We start from the raw sequence: 15,071 nt of genomic DNA, 5'->3' as shown, positions 1-15,071 counted from the left end.
CATGTAAGGTATTTCCACAGTTTCTCTTTTCTACTTAATAAAACTGCAAACTAATAACATGATCCCTTCCTACTCTTTTAAGCTCATTCCGTAGCAGTCTCTTCCTCTCTTTATATTCATGCTGAACTTTCTTTTTCAGGAGGCCTGGGCTCTAGAAAGTTTTTCATCTGTTAAGAAAGTCTTTGCTTGCTTCCAAATGCACCTTACCCTGTGTTGTGTTATACCTCCATGTGATATATTTTCTTGGCATATTTTGACTTTGCTTAGAAGAGAGTAGGAAATTTGCCACGTGTTCAAGACACAACTTGTTTCAGCCCAATCCTAGAAAATGTGCAATTTCCATGTGTATGTAAAGTAGGGAGGAAATACATGGCTAGCCTAAGGTAAATTGGACAAAACAATTACAAAGTAAACTGGCAGAAAGAGGGCCGGACACTGATCTCCCCAGTTCTTTGTAGGGGGAGTGTATTTTTCTCTTGACCATATGTTTTCATAGATGTTAATGATGTGCTTTCCCTTGTTCTTCTTCTCTTCATCCTTCACCTCCTCTGTCTTCTCTTTCTTCTCCATTTCTTCTTATTTTCCATTTGAACTAATTTCTTTTAAAAATTCACGACATTTCTCTTCAATATATGTAGAGGAAATCTGAAATTCATTGAGAAAGAATTTAGGGACATTGAAATAGCTCCCACCACTCACATTGGAGGTCTAAATACAAAGAACTTATCTGATATCAATGGATTTGTAATGTTTTGTATGAAAATTAAAAACTTGATTCTCTCCATGCCCTTTTCCCTTTATCTGTCTTCAATTTCTACAGAAGAGTGAATCTATGAAGATTTCTCTTTAGTCTCTGATATTAGTTTCATTTCACTCACATTTATGTTTGGCTACGCTCCTCACTTTACAAATTATTGTTATTAATTAAATTTTATTTCATGTAAAATAATATACAATGATTTTTTTTTCTTTTACTTTAACTTTCCCACCTCCTCTTGCCGTACATTGTAAGATACTCTCTCATTCTACCCATTATGCCAACAATATATTCTTCCAAAGTCTTAATGGAAAAATGTATCATTAAAACACTTTTATTACCGTTATGCATAAAATGTTGTAGGACCTTATGCAACAAGCCACTATACATAGTCTTCATACTGAATTAAGCTGCATTTTGACAGGAAAAAAGAAACGAAAAAGAATTTCCTTAAGATAGCGAGAGATGTTGTCATTCCCTTCAGACCTGCTCTACAGTTTTCAGTGGGGAAGGATTTTATTCTCCAGCATGGACTTTGACATTCTTTCTACACCAGCTTTTCAGTTGAGATGATAGTACTAGATGTTTGGGGAAGTAAGTTTACTGTTGGGAAATACATTTATATGCAAACCTATGTCTCCCCCCAGCCCCCCCTCATTACATTAAAGAAAATCTCACTAAAAGGGGCTTTTTGGCAAAGAGTAAGGAAAATTCTGGTTTTTGATCATCAAACTTGATATATTGATCAATACTTGAAAAGACAGCTTAAATGATTCAAAATTTGCATATGTTTATACAGGATACATACCCTTACCTCACCTTTGGCACTCAAAGTGACAGTTAAGGAGATTAGCAAAGAATAAGTGCTTGGAATGCAGTTAAATGCAGCATAAGTGGATCCTTTTCTATAACAGTTTTAATGGTTACTTAACCTACATATGACTCCATTTCTCCTACAGAAAAATAGGGATAATATTTATCATTCATAAAACTTTCTACTATGTTACCCCATTAATCTCCTATTGTTTTGTATAACCTTGAGAAAAGCTCTAGACAAAATACAGAGGCTGTGATGCTGGCACTCAATTTTAGAGACAAAAACTGATATACCCAAAGGCTTGAGCTATTGCAATTTAAAGCTGTTACAGGAGTTGCAATCTTTCACAACAAGCTGAAACTAAATAACCTGGACTTTTGCCTCACTAAGTTATTTAAAAATATAATACATTAGTATATAAGGACACACCAAAGCAATCAATATTTTATGTAATTGCTGGACTGTAATATGGATTTTGAACAGTATTAGTGTTAAATGCATTAACTTTAATGAGGAACTTAGAAATAGTCTCTTAATAACCTTATTGGGATATGACTACTTTTAAATGGCTTTTACTTTGTCCTTGGAATTCATATGATGCATGTGACAGTGGCTTGTTTAGTGTTAACCGAGGATTAGATGAAGGAAATTAATTAAAGCTTCCTAGCAACTTTTTCCCCTTGAGCTATTCAGTATGCTAAAGTGGTGTGACAGGGTACCATCCTTTCTCTAAATCTACTCATTAAATAACTCAATTGGGTTTAAACACACATCCTTTTTTAAAAAAATTAGACCATAATTTTTCTCCCTGCCTTTCTAACCTGACCCCTTCGAGCCGCTGCCACCTCTGTGATTTGTAATTACCTTTTAGCTTCTAAATAATAGGACGGCCACAAAGTGTGTCCATGTGTTTCAGAGTCCACCAATTCACTTCTTGAGACCTGTCTTCAATTGAGATGACAAATTTAAATAGGTTAGAGACATTTGTTTAACTAATCCCCTGGACAAATAAGTATCTAGAATGATTTCCTATATTAGATGAAATACAAGTCTATAAATCTTTTTAAGCATTGCTCATGCCGCACTTGAATACTTGTAATAATAATCATTTTTCAATTTTATGTTTTAGAAATAAATAGATCTATTTTGGCTTTAAATTCTCACAAATTGTGATTTTCTCTGTTTTTAAGACATTGTTATAAATGTATTAATTCTTAGCTATTAAAAACAATTACTTATAATACAAAATAAAAATAATATTTACCAGTATTTATTGTTTGTGGATTTTTTGATGATAGCCATTTTGACTGGTGTGAGGTAATATCTCATTGTATCGATAGTTTTGATCTGCATTTCTCTAATAATTAGCAATGTTGAATATCTTTTCATGTGCCTCTTGGTCATCTGTATATCTTCTTTGGAGAAATATCTATTTAGGTCTTCTGCCCATTTTCTGTTTGGGTTGTTTGTTTTGATGATATTAAACCACATGAGCTGTTTATAAATTTTGCAGACTAATCCCTTGTTGGTCACATCATTTGCAAATATTTTCTCCCATTCTGTGGGTTGTCTTTTCATTTTGTTTATGGTTTCCTTTGCTGTGCAAAAACTTTTGAATTTAATTAGGTCCCATTTCTTTATTTTTGTTTTTATTTCCATTACTCTGGGAGATGGATCGAAAAAGATATTGCTGCAATTTATGTCAGAGAGTGTTCTACCTATGTTTTCCTTTAAGAGTTTTATAGTTTATGGTCTCACATTTAGGTCTTTAATCTATTTTGACCTTATTTTTGTGTATGGCATTAAAGAATGTTCTAATTTCATTTTTTTACATGTAGCTGTCCAGTTCTCCTAGCACGATTTATTGAAGACACTGTCTTTCCCCCATTGTATAGTCTTGCCTCCTTTGTCATAGATTAATTGACCATAGGTGTGTGGGTTTATTTCTGGGCTTTCTATCATATTCCATTGCTCTATATTTCTATTTTTGTGCCAGTAGCATATTGTTTTGATGACTATACATTTGTAGTATAATCTGAAGTCAGGGAGCCTTATTCCTCCAGCACCATTTTTCTTTCTCTAGATTACTTTGGCTATTCAGGGTCTTTTGTGTCTCCATACAAATTTTAAAATCCACAAACAATAAATGTTGGAGAAGGTGTGGAGAGAAGGGAAGCCTCCTACACTTTTGGTGGGAATGTGAATAGTACATAGTACAGCCACTATGGAAAACAGTATGAAGTTTCCTTAAAAAACTAAAAATAGAGCTACCATATGATCCTGCAATCTCACTCCTGGGCATATATCCAGAGAAGAACATGGTCTGAAAGGATACATGCACCCTAATGTTCATTGCAGCACTGTTTGCAATAGCCAAGACATGGAAACAACCTAAATGTCCATCGACAGAGGAATGGATAAAGAAGAAGTGGTACGTATATACAATGGAATATTACTCAGCCATTAAAAAGAATGAAATCATGCCATTTGCAACAACATGGATGGACCTAGAGATTGTCATACTGAGTGAAGTAAGTCAGACAGAGAAAGAGAAATATTGTATGATATAACTTATATGCGAAATCTAAAAACAAATGAGACAAATGAACTTATTTACAAAATAGAAACAGACTCACAGACTTAGAGAACAAACTTATGGTTACCAGGGGGGAAGGATGGGGGGAAGGAATGGTTAGAGAGTGTGGGATTGACATGTACACACTGCTGTATTTAAGATGGATAACCAACAAGGACCTACTGTATAGCACAGGGAAATCTGCTCAATATTATGTAACAACCTAAAAGGGAAAAGAATTTGAAAAAGAATAGATACATGTATATGTATAACTGAACCACTTTGCTGTACACCTGAAACTAACACAACATTGTTAATCAACTATACTCCAGGGAATTCCCTCGCGGTCCAGTGGTTAGGGCTCTGCACTTTCACTGATAAGGGCCTGGGTTCGATCCCTTGTCAGGGAACTAAAATCCCACAAGCCGCATGGTGTGGCAAACAAAACAAAACAAAACAAAAAAACTATACTCCAATATAAAATGAAAAGTTAAAAAAAATAATATTCACGGAGGAAAACTTTATCTTCTTGGAAAAAAGAGAACATTTGACTATAACAATGACATATGAAAAGTAAACTAGAATATATCTTTTGAGTTGTATTAAATTTGATGTTTTCAGGTAAACAAGTACAAAATCCAGAGTTCCTTATTTTCTAATCTCCGTCAAATAAAAAGCTCAAGCTTTAAAGTGTTATGATACCTCCTCTTTTGATGTCAGGGATGAAGATAAAAAGCTCTCCCTCTAAAATCAGGGTTAGACTGTGCAGTCTTTCTTCTTTTTCTCATCAAGATATTATTCTTCTACACACAATTTCGATGAGGAAAACCAGCCTGGATAAAGGAACATGACTTCTGTTTAAAATAATTATTTAGGAAATTAGAAATAGATGGTCAATAGCATGGTTGAATTAATAACACTCTGTTCAAAATAGAAATAAAGCGTGTTCACACAGATAAATATAACTATTTTAAAATATCAATATTATAATTAAACATGTACTCTGTGTGCACACAGGCATATGTGCACTTTCATACACACACACACACACACACACACACAAGGACTGTTTATCCAAATTGTTAACATACTTTGCTGATTGCATTGTGGTAATAACTCTGTGAGAAAGCCAGTGTTATTATTCCTCATTAAATTGGACTATATCATCTGAAAGTAAAAATGATAAAGCTGATCACATTGACAAATTTTACCTAATTTAAAACACTGATACACCAATATAAAAAGCCACTGTTTATATGGTTAGCACATTTGTTAATCCATTATTTTAATCATTATAGGATTGACAGTTTCATTCTTCTGCAAGCCAGACACATTCGATTTTTGAATCAACCCTTCTAATAACTCAGATGTCGAAGATTAAACATTTAAAATAAGTTACAATGCAAATTTGACCAAGTGAAATGCATTTGGTGTGTTTCAGGATCATAACAATTAAGAGATGATAGCTATTGTTCTAAAATAAAATTCTACGAAGGTAATATTTAATGAGATTCAGAAATATTATAACACATTCACGTAAAATTTTACTCCATCATTAGTGAGAAGCATAGTAATTCAACTGTCTTAAAGCATGTACATAACATTTTATTGCAGAAAGGATCAGAAACATTTAAATTCTCACTGTGCATAGTAATGAAAGTTGTATTTTACCTAACTAAAAATGTGAACTGCAAAATTGCAAGATTTCCTGTAGGAAAATATGATACCAGTTTCTCTGTGGAGTTTTTGGTACATTGGTAAAGAGTATAGTTACAACTGCAAACAATTTTTTTGCTTGGACATTAAAAATAAAATAGTTTACATAAATAGCAAATAATAAGAGTTTTGTCTTAATTAAATCACCTAGAAGTTCTGTCCTTGTAGTGTCTTTTTTTTTTTTTTTCTTGTGGTACGCGGGCCTCTCACTGTTGTGGCCTCTCACGTTGCAGAGCACAGGCTCTGGACGCGCAGGCTCAGCGGCCATGGCTCACGGGCCCAGCCGCTCCGCGGCATGTGTGATCTTCCCGGACTGGGGCACGAGCTCGAGTCCGCTGCATTGGCAGGCGGACTCTCAACCACTGCGCCACCAGGGAAGCCTCCTTGTAGTGTCTTTTAAATAGAATGAATCTCAAAATAATTCCAATGAATAAAGATAATCTCTTATGACATTCAAGTGCACCATTTATAGTAAAATTCAGGTAATACGTTGGCAGCTGGTAGGAAGCTCCAAACACAGAAGTATTTCCACAGGGTTTGTTTAGATTTAGGTGGATTTCCAACAGTCACTGTGATTTTAATTCATCAGTTCTCTACAGTGGGATTTCTGAATATATAATCTGTACAGCACTTTCATCAGAATCAGCAGGAGTGCTTATTTCAAATGTGAATTCCTAGGTCCCATCAGAGACCAAATGAATCAAAATCTATGAGGCAGAGCATGCATTTGCATTTTAATGATTTGTCCAAGTGATCCTCATGCACATTAAGTTTTAGAACGCATGTGCATCCTTAAATCCAAGTAAAGAATATATGAAATATATATCAAGTAGTTCACAGAGTTGTTAGTCACAAATAAGACCAGGTGAGCAAATGCTGTAAAATAAAACAAATAGCTTATATAATCTGACAATTATAACCTATTTCACAAACTTTAAGTACAAATGAGGAAGATTAAAAGGCTCAGAGTGTGCCAAGGTCACAGACCTTCTCTTAGCCTTGGTGATTTTCAAGCTTGCCTGACGAGTTCCCAGGAGGACTACAGATACACTATAGATAACAATGTCACAATACAATCTACTGAATGAGAATCTCTTGGGGCAGAGGTCTGATAACCATTACGTTTAGCTATCTAGTCTGGTGACATTTATCATTAAGGAAGTTTGGAATATACTTCCTTGAGCATTCTCAGGCTGACACTACAAAACACTCATAATAATCTGAATTGCTAGTGTGGAATTATAGCCTTAGTTAGCCCAATCACTTTAATTTATGTCTCTAATATCTATTAACACCCTATATGCCATTACTTTTTACTTCAAAGGATTGGCTTAATACCGATATCTTATTACTGTTTTTACCTAGGATTGTTTTTAATGAATAATCATTAATGTACTCAATATTTGTACAATCTAATCTGTGAGCTGTCTGATATAATTTTCCTACATGAATTTTCAAAAGTTTCATTGCATATACAAATGCATTGACAGCATTTGTATTGACAATAGGGGAAATTGTCATAACTTATAATTTGACAAGGTGTGATCAGTAGTGATTTTTTCTCTAAATATTCACTTCCATATATTTTTCTATATATTTTCTATAAATTCAATATCTTGAAATATGTGTATATATTATGGCATGAGACAAACAAGCTTAGAAATGATTACTCTTATCAACACTCACATAAGTATATTGATTCAAGGCTTATAATTTAAAAAACGTTGTAATGAATACAAGTGAAAACAGAAAAACTAAAATTAGTCATCTCTCAGTTAAGAAAACATGTATACAACTGTTTAAAAATAACTGTAAAATTCAGTTGTATATATTCATTACTATACATGGAAAACCAAAAACTCAGTTCCTTAAAAGATTCTCCTTCAAGAATAATCTGTAGTTTAGAGTGGCTTAAATGTCCAGCTTCCTTGCCTGTTCTTTGCCCGTGTTTTCTGTGCTGGGAAGCAGAGAATGCAAAGGGCAGCACCGTATTCTGGTCCTGCAAGAGAAACAGAATGGTAAGGTTTGGGAGATACAAGCTGCACTAATTATGTCACAGAGACTAGAACAGCAGTGATTTTTCCCCCATTATTATTATTTTATATCAGTAGAATCTATTTAATATATTCAATAATTCTATTATTTCTAAGACCTTCCACAAAAGGGCATTACAATCCTTTTAGTTTATTGCAAACATATATATTTTTTAAAGTGGATTCACTTTATTTATTTTTTGGCTGCACTCCAGGATTTGTCAGAAGACAAACAGTAAGTTGCGAGCTCCATTTTGCCCAACTACTTTTTTCTTCACACCCTGGAGAATCTGGTGTCTGGAACTGTAGAGACATCATCATGTTACCACCCCTTCTCCTCTCAGGTTGAATCCACTGTGACAGAACACTCATGTCCTTAAGAGGCAAGGCCTAGCAAATAGCCTCTCACAAATCCACTGAACATCACAATGTCCTGTTTGATAAATTCTGTTGCTGCTTCAATTATATTGCTGATTTCAGGTGCTGCTTTATTTGCTCATTTCTAAATCAGGTCTTCCTGCTTTCTTTATATCTTTTTTCAACTCTGTCCCAGTTGATTTGCACATACTTTGACTGGTAAATCTGAAGAAGATGGCCAGCAACCTACTGTTGCTGTAAGTTTTCCAACTTTCTGGAACAAAAATCCTGCACAATGGCCAGTGCAATCTGGATGGCTACTGAGTATTGTTCTACCGGAAGTGCCAAACTATGGCCAAACATAGATTCTACCAGCGGTGTCTTCTTGTATACTGAGTTAGGTCCAATATGAATCATCATCACTTTCATATTCAGGTGAGAGAGATCCCATCTAGACTGGCCTGGCCTTGGAATCCAGAACCAAGTGAAGAGGACTCAGCTGTCAAAGGGGGGCAAAGAGGGCCTGGGGTTGGAAGAAAGGGTCATAGACGCAGAAGTAAGCACTTCATGAAAACTAAGCAAATGGTATTCTAGGTAAATCAGTCTTTCTGTGCTGGACTAATTAAAAGAACTTCACAGTTCTCTATCCCCAAGCTTTCTCACCTTCTGGAATTGAGGGCTTTTACTGCTTCCCGCATTATTTTTTTAATTAAGTAATGAATAGTATTTTATTATTATTATTATTTTTGACTGCATGGCATGGCATACATGATCTTTTCTCCCTGACCAGGAATTGAACCTGTGCTCCCTGAAGTAGAAGCATGGAATCTTCACCACTGGACCCCCAAGTAAGTCCCTGAAGAGTATTTTATAGATAAGAAAACTTTAGCCTCAGCAGGATAAATTTGAGGACAGTTCCAATAGCTAGTTCCCCAGAGATGCATGTGAAGTGGTCCTTACAGTTTTTGCAAACTAGAATACTTGATAGTGTTTATCAGTGCAACAGGTCAGGTGCAGTGTAAAAGTATGGGTACTGAAAAAGTAATACTGACCCTAACTATGCATTCACGCACAGGCATTTACAGATTTTTACCCAGTCTTTGAACTAAAAGATAGATTCTCTGAGTTTGATCAATGTCAGCCTCTTGAGATGCACTAAAATGAAATTCAGAAAAAGTTGAATAACTTAAACTACTCTGGAGTTACAGATAACTGAAGTAGAAAGCCTCTTAAGCAATGTGAGAGAAGAAAAAAAGGGGCAAGAATCTACCTACTAGCTTGGGTTGTAGAACTCATGTTTTTAGGAGTTGGGAGAATAGAAACTTTGGAGCAGGTGTTTCATGTGACAGATCATTAGATCTGTTATCTAGGTCTGTATTAGATCTGTATAGTATCTATTGAGATACTACAGATGAGAAAAGATGTTAAGTGTATTTGCTTTGTATCATCAATGGAGATTTTTTGCTGCCTCTGAAAGCTTGCTGTCAAGATTTAATTTAATATTTAATTAATTACCTCTCTGCCGATCTGTGATTTCCCTTAATGCCATTTCCTTTTCTAGAGAGATCACAGATTACTGTAAATTATTTCTGTTCAGTGAGGATGGGCATAACGGCAGTAATAATGAGCACAAGAATAGTGACTGGCCATTTATACATAAAATGAATTCTGTTAGAAACACCTATAAATATTGTACCAGCGTTATTAATTGGCTTAATAAGATCAATTGGCATAATAAGATCTAATTTGTTTATTATAAATAAAATGAATAAAAATTCACTAGTCAGCAATAGATATTAGTATTTTCCTTTTTAAAAAATCTCTTCTTTGCTAGCCCTAAATGCTTTATTTCTTAGGGGTCTAATATTGACTTCACTAGTCTTAGTGGAGTTACCAGCTTGTGGCTGAATCACGCTCACTCTAGTATTCAGACATGGTTTGACGCATCTAAATTAGGGTGAGGAAGATTATTCCAGAATATCGAGGCTCTCTTTTGGCAGGAATTGGGGGATGGGGACTTATTCTGAATAAAGAGGAAGTGAAGACTGGAAAGGTTACTTGGTCAACAGAGGGAAAAGATTAGCCTGAAAATAGAAACTGTCATTCCCAACATTCTCAAGCTCAGACCGCATGAACATATGAATACTTGTCACTAAGTAAATGGTTATAAAAAAAACACATCTAATTCCCAGTCTGTAATCTACCAGTGACATTAAAAAATAAGATACCACCACTGGTGATGATGTAAGTGTTGTTTCCGAGAAGGGCTGCTAGTACAGCTTATGATAGCATCTTGATAAACAAAATATTAGTTTTGAGTCGTAATGAGGTTTAAAACTTAGATTGAGAATCAAGCTTCTCTGCATATATGTATGTATAAGGAAAATCTATTTTTCCTTAAAACACCTGCATTGTATCACTTTAGAGGTAAAGGATGGTTTTCTCCCTTCTTAAATCTCCTCTTGATAAATATATTTTCATTGGAAGATGTTTTAAGTAGTCCCTCATCTAAGTGGAAATATTACAGGTACCATAACAGGGAATCTTCAAGAATATAAGGAAAATATTTTAGTCAGAATCAGTTCTTACATGAGATGATATCAAGTCACTAGTTAATTTCTAGAAAGAATAAATGCCATGGGCATAGAAAAATAGGAACTGATGAATAAGAAAGGCAATCTTCATCAAGGTTTGTTTCTTGGGATATGTATAGCTAGAGCCTGTATGACACTTTTCGTTTTATTTTAATTGCTAATACAATTTTTCTATATTTTAAGAATTGATATTGTTCATATTAAGAACATTTATTTGAAATGTCTTACATAACATTCTAACACATCCTGAAATAGTGTAGTTTTTCTTTAGCTGCTGTACTACCTCTCTACCCTCCCTCAATAAAACACACAAAACACCTTATGACAACCGTAATACTTTAAAATTTAAAAAAAACTCTACAATTACAGCTCAAACAATTATTTAACCAATAAAAATAACATTATTTTGTGAGACTCATTTTAGGGAGTATTAGTTATTATCTTGTAATTCTACATTTTTTCTCATTCTTCCCTTCCATTTTATTTCCGCTCCTCTTTTAGCATACCTTCATACGTCTGTCATCATTTTGCTCATGAGAAAAAAGGTGGCATTTTAAAATATCAAGTAATATGTGTTATAGCTTTGCTAAACATTTCATCACCAGTTTGTTGCAAGAGATTTATAAATCAGATTTTCATTAAAAAAGAGAAAGAATCAACACCATATGTTGTGCTAAATCCTATGCAGCTGCTGCTACAGCAGCTTAATAATGTGTGAACTAGAAGGCATTCAGTACTCTGTGTGATATACAGGACTGTAACTTCTTTCAAATGTTGTGATTTTCTTTTTAATATTAAGATTAAAATCTAAGAAAACATGGTAAAATGGAATAACTTAGAAGTGTTAACATTTATTTTATAGAAAAGAGAGTTCTCTTTAAATCAGTAGCTAAATGGGTATCTATAACTGAAATTAAAATACCCACGTACTCTTGAAATTGAAATAGAAAAGCAGGCTCAAACAAGAATGTTGTATATTAATGCAGCTCCTCTTGTAATCTGAACTTCATTGCAATGTACTTTTGCCTAAATATCAATCTAGTTGGCATTTTTATTACAATTCTGCAAATGGAAAGAGAGCAAATGAACCATTTACTGCCTTTATTTTCTAAGTATAATCATGTTTCTGTTTTCCATTCAATGATAGTCAACTTTTTTCCACTCCAACATAGAACATTCTTGAGTGTTAATGATCAGTTATGGTAAGAGGTTGATATTGTACCCCATGCTCATTTATATTACAATGTACAGAATGTCAGAATCAGTTATTTATAAACTTTAGTTGAGAGGTCAGGAAATAATACCCTAATGTAAAACTGTGCATATTTTAAATAATATTTATGGGCCAACCACATATGAGATATAAACACTACCCTACATATACATCTTAAATTTATTAGATTTGAAGTAACAACACTGAAGGAGGAAAATCATTTTTAAAAGCACCATAAAGCAGGACAGTAATTTTCTTCTTAAGTGTGCTTTTTTTAGATTTGTTTTTTATTGAGGTAATGTCAATTTATGACATTATATAAGTTCCATGTGTACAACATGATATTATCTACTTCTGCATACTTTTCAACGTGTTCACCACCAAAAATGTAGTTTCTGTCCATCACCATACAGCTGATCCCATTAAATGTGCATCTGCACATGGAAATTACATGCTTCTCTTTCATTGAAAAGCAACACCTCATGATAATGATGATTAATTTTCCTATGTTAATATAAATTTGCATTATTTCTGCATGTATCATGATAGAACAGAATGAGTTCATGAATTAGTGTGAAAAAATGTTTCCTTGCTATAGAAATAAGACAGGTGGCTATTTTCCATCTAGTATAAGGACATTATAAGAGCAATCTATAGACCAATATTCTTAATGAATATAGACAAAGAATGTTCAAAAAATACTCGGAAAAAATGAATCCAACAATATATAAAAATAAGTATATACGGCTAAATGGGCTTCATCCAGAGAATGCATTGGCAGTTTTATACGTAAAAACTATTGATATAATATACTCTATTAATAGATTAAATGACACACAGCACATGATCATCTCTGATACTGATATAGTAGGATATTCACAGTATATTCACTATTTAATACCTACTAGGATGATTAAAGTCAAAAGGAGAGATCATAAAACTAGCTGGCCAGTATGTTGAGAAATTGGTGGCAGGAATGTAAAATGATATAGACTCCATGGGAAATAGTTCAGCTGTTCCTCAAAATGTTAAAAATAGAGTTACCATATAATCCAGAAATTCCCCTCCTCGGTATTTTCATATGTATATACCTATGAATAATGAAAACATATGTCTACCATAACTTCTCTTCACTTTTTCACAGCAGCATGGTTTATTAATAGACAAAAAGTAGAAATAATCTAAATGTCCATCAACTGATAAATGAGCAAATAAAATGTGTTATATCCATACAATGAAATATTATTCATTGTAAGAATTAAGTAATGATACATGCTACAATATAGAAAAACCTTGTAAATTTTATTCCAGATATAAAAAGACATCCACAAATACGACATATTGTATGAGTCCATTTATACAGCATAATTAAATTAGTAATTCACAAAAACGGGCATATTAAAATATTCAAGTGTACAGCAACTAAACAATTCACTTACAAATAACACTTGGGACAAAAAAATACTCAGGAAAATAGAAAATATTTTAATGAGTAAATATGGAAACACAGTAGAGCAAAATTTGTTCAATACAGCTAAAACAGTCTTGAGAAATGTGTCTTTAAGTATTTATATTAGGAAAAAAAAGAATTATGAATACAATGACTTAAATTATTCCCTTAAGATGCTGGAAAAAGAAAATCAAATTAAACCCAAAGAAAGTAGAAGAGAGAAAATTAGAAAGGTAAGAGTTGAAATTAATAAAATAAGATAATTGTACCTATAATAATTAATAATAATAATTAGATTAAAATTTTAAAGAGAAAATGCAATAAAATAAAAATCCATGAACTCAAAATAAATTTCATTAATTGATTTCTATGATAGACTATTGATGGAATTCTCATCTTCATTTGTGTTCTTCCATCTCTGATGTTTCACCTTATTTTAAAAGCTTACGTAATTAGGTCAGCCACACAAGAATAATCTCCCTTTTGCATAACACACAGTTAGCTTATTAGTAAACTAATCACAGAAGTGATATCTCATTATATTCCAGACTACACCCACACTCAAGAGAAGGAGATTATATAAGTCATTTACACTATGGTGCAGGGATCTTAGAGGACTATCTTAGAATCTTCTCTATCACATGATTAGAATATATAGACATGAGGGAATTCCTTGGTGGTCCAGTGGTTAGGACTCTGGGCTTCCACCGCAGGGGGCCTGGGTTCAATCTCTGGTCAGGGAACTAAAATCCTGACAGCCGCATGGCACAGCCAAAAAAAAACAAAAACGACAACAACAAAAACAGGTATGAATTACCATGATTAGTTGTGTACTTATTTTGTGTGCTATTTCCATAGTTTACATTAATCATTAAAAAATTATTTATAAGTATTCTTGAAGCATTAAAAATGAGCTACTGGGCTTCCCTGGTGGCGCAGTGGTTGAGAGTCCGCCTGCCAATGCAGGGGACGCGGGTTCGTGTACCCGGTCCTGGGAAGATCCCACATGTCACGGAGCGGCTGGGCCCGTGAGCCATGGCCGCTGAGCCTGCACGTCCGGAGCCTGTGCTCCGCAAAGGGAGAGGCCCCAGCAGTGAGAGGCCCATGCGTACTGAAAAAAAAAAAAAAAAAAGAGCTACTGCTTTAGGGGGTACACTAATTTTGTTAAACATTTTAGTCTAGAAGCCTCCTTCATCTTTGCTTCTAGTAGCAACTCCCAAAGGAAATCACTATCCTGATTTCTGACAATATAGATTATTTCTCTCAGGCAATTTTGAAGATCAGTTCTGGAATTAGTCTTTCCAGTTTTTATCTTTACATCTTTCCTTCTTTTCCATTGCTTCAAAATTGACATCTCATCCTCCTCCCACAAACAATAACAACAACAACAAAATATATATATTTCCTTAGAGAAACTGAATGATTCTTAGAATTAGGAGGGGAGCAATGTTATTTACCAGCAGAGTGTTACAACGATCTGCCCCAGCGCCATTCCTTACCCCAGCATGCATTTCATTAAGAGTTTGCTATGTCAAATAAGTACAAAAAGATTGAGAGTG

The 15,071-nt window shown here is 34.0% G+C and overlaps 1 long non-coding RNA gene and 1 pseudogene across 1 annotated transcript; both read right to left on the bottom strand.

The window, feature by feature from the left end:
* Window positions 1-474: 474 nt before the first annotated feature.
* Window positions 475-5,010, bottom strand: LOC116751852. Its single transcript, XR_004349354.1, has 3 exons — window positions 4,852-5,010; window positions 2,439-2,519; window positions 475-645 (listed from the first exon to the last, which is right to left on the bottom strand). It is a non-coding gene; the product is annotated as an uncharacterized LOC116751852 (long non-coding RNA).
* A 3,175-nt stretch (window positions 5,011-8,185) lies between these two features.
* LOC116752194 lies at window positions 8,186-8,706 on the bottom strand (annotated as a pseudogene).
* Between the last annotated feature and the right edge of the window lie 6,365 nt (window positions 8,707-15,071).

Source organism: Phocoena sinus, chromosome 3 (genome assembly GCF_008692025.1).
Source record: "Phocoena sinus isolate mPhoSin1 chromosome 3, mPhoSin1.pri, whole genome shotgun sequence".
Lineage (NCBI taxonomy): Eukaryota > Metazoa > Chordata > Mammalia > Artiodactyla > Phocoenidae > Phocoena > Phocoena sinus.
Note: the sequence above shows the minus strand (reverse complement) of the source record. Positions and strands in the feature narration are given on the sequence as shown.